Source organism: Myotis brandtii, unplaced genomic scaffold (assembly GCF_000412655.1).
Source record: "Myotis brandtii unplaced genomic scaffold, ASM41265v1 scaffold1606, whole genome shotgun sequence".
NCBI classification, from domain to species: Eukaryota; Metazoa; Chordata; class Mammalia; order Chiroptera; family Vespertilionidae; genus Myotis; species Myotis brandtii.
Window position 1 is genome coordinate 624,042 of NW_005355862.1, and position 7,998 is coordinate 632,039.

Genomic DNA, 7,998 nt, shown 5'->3' on the forward strand with positions numbered 1-7,998 from the left:
GGGGGGGGGAGCCAGTCCTGTGCTGAGGGCAGCCTGGCTGAGGGAGCTTGAATCCTTGAAGCAGCAGGAAGAGAGGTCCTCATGGGAGTCCCTGGCCTCAGTGACTCAGGTCCGGAGGTGCCGAAACCCCAGCAGTGAGCAGGCCTGCAAGGTCATTCAATGTCACCCCTAGAGGTTTGCCTCTAGAGCAGATAACCCAACCCTCACTAAGGGCCTGTGCACATCCCAACCCCCTCACCCAATCCTGCTGCCGCTGCCCCTAGCTACAGGGAGTTATGTTGTTTGACACAAAGAGCCCTAAAAAGATGTTATTTTTAGGGGAAAAAGTAAGTTATTTTTTTTAGAATAACTTTTTTTTTTTTAGAGAAAGTAATTCAGCCAAGGCAACCAGGAAATTCTATCTGCAGAGGTGAAATTCTATCTGAACAAAAAAAAATCATCCTTACTACGTTGCCACCTCACACACCACTACCACTATGGACGGAGCGTATTTTCAACGCTTTCTATTTTATAAGTCACGTACTCAAGTAACCTGGAGGCTGCATCGCAGTCAAATTGACACTGAGCTTAATGAAGAGATGTAGGCTGACCATGTGTCAAAATCACAAGGAAGCCAACAACATCCCCCAAAACAGCCCGGCCCCCACCAGCGGGGAATCAGCCAGCAGGGAGGACACGAGCGGATGGAAAGGACAGGCATCTAAAGAGAGAAGTGACGGGTACCTCAGCCGCTGCCGGCTCCTTGCAAAGCCTCAAGGGGCACCTGGTTTGTTTTTGGTGCTGAGCGAAGGATGAGATCAAAGACGCACGGGAACCCTTGTTGGCCATCACTGCTGGTCCTGTGGGCTTTCTCTGAGCAGAACACCGCACAGGCACCCAGAATGCTCAAGAGGTTTAGAAAGCGGCTTCATCAGATGAATAAACAGTCTTCTTGTTTCCTGACTAATTCTCCTCCTGGCCACCTGTTCTGAGGAAACAGGTCTAAATCCAGAAATGAGCTATTTATACAGGACTCATTAAAGCAGTTTATAGAGATGGAGCATTTGAACTACTCGAAGGGCTCAGAGGCCAGGTTCAGGGCCCAGAGACTCAGTTACCACATGCCAGTCTGGAGAAGTGGTGATGTGAGGAAAGATGCTGAAAAACAGTAGGATGCAAAATCCCGATGTCCATTTTTTTTTTAAATACATTTTATTGATTTTTCACAGAGAGGAAGGGAGAGAGATAGAGAGTCAGAAACATCGATGAGAGAGAAACATCGATCAGCTGCCTCCTGCACATCTCCCACTGGGGATGTGCCTGCAACCCAGGTACATGCCCTTGACCGGAATCGAACCTGGGACCTTTCAGTCCGCAGGCCAGCGCTCTATCCACTGAGCCAAACCGGTTTCGGCCCGATGTCCATTTTGTTCTTAAAAAGCATCTCTATACAGGGAGGGCAAAAGTAGGGTTACAGTTGTTCATAAGGAAAATAATTATCAATAATACTGGTAATACAATAAACTCTGTTTTGTGTACTCATAACTGTAAACATACTTTTGCTTCACCCTGTAACTATAGATGGATATACTTGGAAAAATACAGGAAGGAAATATAGAAAAATGTTAATATATAACAGTAATTTTATATCAAGGTGTCAGGATTTAAAGGTGATTTTTTACTTCCATCTTTATAGTTTTCTACATTTTTTTAAAGTGAGCATGGATTACTGTTTTATTCATGTAGAAATGAATATTAATGTTAACTTATATGCAGACATGCAAGATGTAATGGTAATTGATAAAGCAAGCTATGAAGTAGACACACTGTGATTCTAAATAGAATTTTAAAATTGACCCATAAGCTATATAGGAAGAACTATATACAAAACTATTCTTAGTGGTTGTCACTGAGGGACAGGAAATGCAATTATTTTTTTCTTTTCTGTACTTCCTCACATTCCCTTTCATGATTAGGCATTATTTTACTAGTATCTGGGAAACTTCAAGACATGGCTATGCTACCACCCTTCTCAGTGAGGAGAAAGTTAGATAGTTCTCACATTCCACCAACTGCGGGAGCTCACCCATCGGAAGCAAAGGGCGTAAATCTACATAGTTCCCCAGAATTACTGTCCTAAGACTCAGAGAAGAAACAAAAAGCTCCCTGAGGTATTAACAGTTAACTGCAATTTTTTCAAATTTCTGTAAATTTAATCTTTAATGTGATGACACACATCTCATGAAATATGATTTCTCTGAGAAAACACATTGATTTACTTAATCTGCAAATATGGGTGTTGTAGAAATTACAACACCCACTTAACCTGTCACTAAATGTATGTACTTTTTAAATAAGGAACATAATATTATATAGAGCGATGTAGAAATATGTATATAGAGATGATAGATGATAGATAGATAGATATTCTCTTGTTTGTAAAATAAAGTTTCAGACTCACTGAGTCTTGTTTGTTCCAATACAAGCTCAGAATGAAGGGTGCCTGTGGCAGATGCAAATCCCACACAGAACAAAGCTTCGCTCTCCCACGTACCGAAGTTTAGAGGGAGCTGCTTTTGTAGGTGTGCATGTAAGTGAAAGCACATCGTTCAAGTGTCTTGTTCATATATTTTTTAAGTTACCAAGGAAGACCAGAGAAGTACTACAGTACTAAGTTTGGGACAGAGTGTAGCTCGGGTAAATTCTGCGTTGGTGAAGATTGAAAAAAGAAGAAAGGTCGAGACTATAATATAGGGTGTCCCCAAAAATGTATACACACACTTTGAATAATGATAAAAGCGGTGGTCATTGAAATACATTTCGTTTTCAAAATTGAGCTGTGAGTTTAAAGTGCATATGCATTTTTGGGGGGACACCCTGTATGAGCACCAGGTAAGGACCTCAGACTGAGGGAGGGGTGAGCTGTGCCCCTGGAGTCAGGTTGTGGAGGGCTTGGAAGCCACAGGAACCAATTTGTACTTTATTATTCGACAAAAGGGGTAAGTTATAGGGTGTCCCCCAAAAATGTATACACACACTTTGAATAATGATAAGAGCGGTGTTCATTAAAATACATTTTGTTTTCAAAATTGAGCTGTGAGCTTAAAGCGCATATGCATTTTTGGGGGGACACCCTGTATGAGCACCAGGTAAGGACCTCAGACTGAGGGAGGGGTGAGCTGTGCCCCTGGAGTCAGGTTGTGGAGGGCTTGGAAGCCACAGGAACCAATTTGTACTTTATTATTCGACAAAAGGGGTAAGGTGACGGTTTGGAGGAAGAAAGTGGCCTGGGGCCCTGGGAAAGATCAGCACGGCCCTGACTAACCATTCATGACTCAGGTGTCTGGGCCGGGACCTCCTGGACCCGCCCCGCCTGGGTAAGCCTGCGGACAGCACAGGAGTCTGTGTCTCCTGTCGCAGGGTTATCTGAACAGCTCTTATCACATGCTTATCTGTCAGTACTTTCACTGTAGCTTATGTTGTGATGGGTTCAAGTTAATGATTGAAATCCTGGGACTCCATCTCTGAAGATCTTAATTCTAAAGGAGCCACCTTCTGCTGGAAACGCTACCAAGCAGTTCTATTTAAAACATAAGACAAGAAAACAATCGAATCCTTAGGCACCTTTTTAAAAAATCTCTAATTCGTACCTAAAGGGACAGTGCTTCCTGTCCAAGTGTACCATACTGAAGACAATCCATGACTAAGTGAGAGAGATGTGTGCTTGAATTTCAGAAGGGATTTCCTTTTCTGGTATGTACATAATATTCAATCACATTTTTCTCTTTAAAACAATTCTGTTGCTTGTCTCTGGGTGGTATGATTGCAGGTGGGTTTTGTTGGCTTATTGTAAGTTTTGTCGCATTTCCTAACTGCCAGGCCTGAGCTGTGACAGCTTCAGTTCTTTCTCTGAGTCCCAGGTAAACCTTCCTCCAAAATCGGTGACTACTTGATGGGGGTCCGCTAATCCAAAGGCCACCCACCGGCTGTCCGCAGGCTTACCCAGGCGGGGCGGGTCCAGGAGGTCCCGGCCCAGACACCTGAGTCATGAATGGTTAGTCAGGGCCGGTGCTGATCTTTCCCAGGGCCCAGGCCACTTTTTTCCTCCAAACGGTCACCTTACCCCTTTTGTCTCAAGGGCTCTTTAGACCAGAAGGGAGATGCCTACCTGCCCCCACACTGAGATAACATTGTTCTCCGGAGCAAAATAAACCAAGCAGTTTCAAAACTTCCATGCTGCCTAAAGCTAAGCAAGGACGCTTCGCTGAGATCACTTGAAAGAAAAACGCTTACTCATTGCAAACCCACCTCCATTTAGGTACTTCCTCTGACTTGGTCCCTAAGATCTGGAGTAGACGCCTGGGAGGAGAAGTCAGTGAGGCCATTGGTACCCTTCCTCGTGCACCATTTATTCTGAATGGGAACCAGTATGACTTTTGTAAACAAACTTGCGTCTTAAATTCAAATGCCTAAGAGACACCAACGGGTTTATGTTCACTCAGCCGTTTGAGAAGTAAAAATACCTAAGCAATTTGAGTCTTAAGAATTCGGAAGCAAGAAGGTGATTCAGATATCCTGCTGGAGTGTGGTGATGGCCAGAGGAGAGGGGGTGGCGGGGAGAAGGGGGTCCTAATATATGGTGACAGGAGAAGATTTGACTTTGGGTGGTGGGCACCTTGTAACGTAGAAGATTTTGTCCCATAGAAATCCATACCTGAAACCTATATGTTCATGTTGACCAATATCACCCCAATAAGTGTAATGTAAATAAGTAAACAGATAAAATAAAAATCTATAATAATAAAAGGGTAATATGCTAATTAGATCAGACGTCCTTCCAGATGAAGCCAGGGCTGTGAGGGAAGCCCAGGTCCCAGGTGCCAGAGGGAAGCCGGTACCGGCAGCCGGGGGAAGGAAGGCCTACTCTTGCACGAATTTCGTGCATCGGGCCTCCAGTAAATAAATATAAACAAATGTCAGCTGGCATCTGAAGGACGCCAGCCTACTACTGCTCTAGGTGGCAGTGCCTGCGGCCCGGTGGTGGGCTTCTGCTTTGGAACCCCTCCATGTCCCAGTTGGCCATCAGCCCCACTTTTGCAAGCCTCTGCCAAATGCCAGGTAAATTCCCTTATCGTTGAGGGTAGCCAGGGCCAGTTTCTGTTGCTTACAACCAAAGATTCTAAACTGCCACCAAATCCAAAAGTTCAGTCTCCACCAGGCCTGGGCAGGGGCGTGCACATGGGAGCCCTGAGGCCGTCGGGACCTGCTTCATTTCTCCCTCTGCTCTCTGCTCAGCTGCAACCTTCTTCATCTCTGAACACCTCCTTCCTCCGCGGCTTCAGATGTGGTGGGGAAATGGTCTCCCCTAACTTCTGACCAGGAGACCAGTTTATACTGAGTGATTTTTTTTTCCAAATCCCAAATCCATGCTTCAAAGTAAGACTCACTGGTCAATGTCGACCCTCCTGACTAATCTATGGCCAGCATCCACTGTCATGTTGTGCCATTGTGCCTGCCACGGGTCAGGGAGCAAAGCCATTTCCAGACACGGGGACACAGGTGTGCTCTCACAGGCTGGGCAAACACCGCCAAAGGAGTCTGCTTCATCCAAGATGCCACTATTATTGTTACCATGATTTTTTTCTATGACCTTCCTCGTCTTCAAAATGTAACCCAGATAACTTCTCTGCCTTTTCACTTCTACCTCCAGATTTCCCCCATTTCCTTCCTAACCTTTAACATCATAATCAGTGCATATTGAGTCTGTTTCCGCTTTCCTAGAGCTTCCATAGGTGACATGGTCCCCTTGAAGCATGTCTGCTGCCTCCAACATCTGGCTTTTAACACTCACTCACTTTTTTGTCTTTCGTGGGCTTCCTTGAGCCATGACCCTGGCAAGCTCTGCATCGGCCCCTGTGACCACTGCCTGGCGCCTGCGGCACCTCTCTGTGCTTCACAGCCGGCCAGTCAGCAGAGACCATAACGTTCATTGGTCAATATTAGGGGGTAGTCGCTTTAGAAACTGGGCGTGTCCTTTGTGCCTTTATTGCATTGTCCTAATTAAAATGTCTGGTTGTCAGTTTGTGATGAATTTCAGCGGTAGGGGGGTGGGGTGGGAAGAGATTAACCAAAGAACTTATCTGGGCGTGTCCTTTGTGCCTTCATTGCATTGTCCTAATTAAAATGTCTGGTTGTCAGTTTGTGATAAATTTCAGCGGTGGGGGGGTGGGGTGAGAAGAGATTAACCAAAGAACTTATATGCGTATAACCAATGGACACAGACACTAGGTGGTGAAGGCCTGGGGTGGGGCAGGAACCAGGTAGAGGGGGCCTTGGGGGAGGAGGGGACGGGGACATGTGTAATACTTTCAACAATAAAGATAAGTTTAACAAAACAAAAATAAAAAATGACCTGGTTCATTTTACCTGATCCGGGGGGAAAAAGAATTGGTCTATTTATATCCCCGGGACTATATTCATTAAAGAATATTATAGTTGGAGATAAAAGGGAGAATTGCTTGATATTAACAGAAGTAGTTCTCAAACATTTGAATTTCACATCCCAGTAAGTATTTAATAACATAGTATCATCAGAGAGTTACCAACTTTTTTTTTCTGCCAAGGAAATATATGAAACTGAAGACTAACTCTAATATCAACAGCATAAAAGCAAAGACTCTTCCATTTTTTTTAAAAAAAAAGGCAGCAACAGGATGAAGGAGCAATCCTCCCCCACAGAGCAGAGCTCATAGCCTGGAGCCACCCTCCTAGAACCCAGACCCCTGAGACAGACAGATGTCCCATCAATCCTTCCCCGCAAACCTGCGTTTGGAAGCCACTCCTGGCTCCCAAGTTCCCTTCCTAGAGTGAAAGCTTAACCGGGTGCCAAAGATGACGCCTCTTCATTAAAACGCTCCTTTCCTGCGACTGAGGCTTTCTACAGAGGTGGGGGCCTCCTCTCTCATCCCAGTGTGGGGTCCTCCAGCCATGAAGTTCTAGGCAGAAGCAAAGGACGCTGCCAGGGCCAGCACCCCACTCAGCTCTTACACAGCCACGTGTGAGCTTGGCAATATTCTCCTTCTCATCCGTGTGGAAGCCGAGACTGAGAGAGGTAACATCACTCACCCACAGTCACAGAGGCTGGCGGATTCCAGAGCTGGGATTCGAACCCAAGGACATCTGATGCCCGAGTCCAGGGGTCCTCAAACTACGGCCCTCGGGCCACATGCAAATACAAATATTGTATTTGTTCCCGTTTTGTTTTTTTACTTCAAAATAAGATATGTGCAGTGTGCATAGGAATTTGTTCATTTGTTCCTCATTTGGTCTGAGGGACAGTGAACTGGCCCCCTGTTTAAAAAGTTTGAGGACCCCTGGCCTAGTCCAATTTCCAAACCTTTACTTTCCTCTGTTCAAATTCAAACAAGGATGCTGACAACCCACAGACACACACAGTGCATGTTAGAGAAAAGCGACTTTATGAAACCACTTGTTTTCTTTCAGACTCTAGGCCTGGGACTCCAGCGAATGTGAATAGCCCTGTGGTGTGAGTCATGGCCGCCACCCTGCTGCAGCACTAAGCGTCTGAGTCACGTGCCCTTCACGTACAAAAAACGCACCAGGAGCTCTATTTGTGACTGAATGGCTTTGAAATCAGGTCACCAGCTCGGGGTGTGCCAAGGAGGAATTTGTTTGTGTTGGCCAGAGGAACTGATTGTTACATAAGTGAGAGGGAATGGGTTGACAGCCCGAGGACACTGTCCATGATGAAAACAGTATGGACTCATTGATCACAAGTTTCAGGACAGGGGAGCCTGCTTGTTGCACTCCATAAAATGGCTATTTATCTCAAGGATGAAAAACAATTTCCCTCCCTCCCCATCTCCGCAGATACCTCTCAACATCTGAATTTCATTCCCCCGCGTTTATATGCAGCCTTGGCCTTGTGCAATAGAATTCTAGTTGAGTTCAACAGTAGAGATGGTTCTGCCCCTGAAAATACTCTGGACCGTCTCTGAA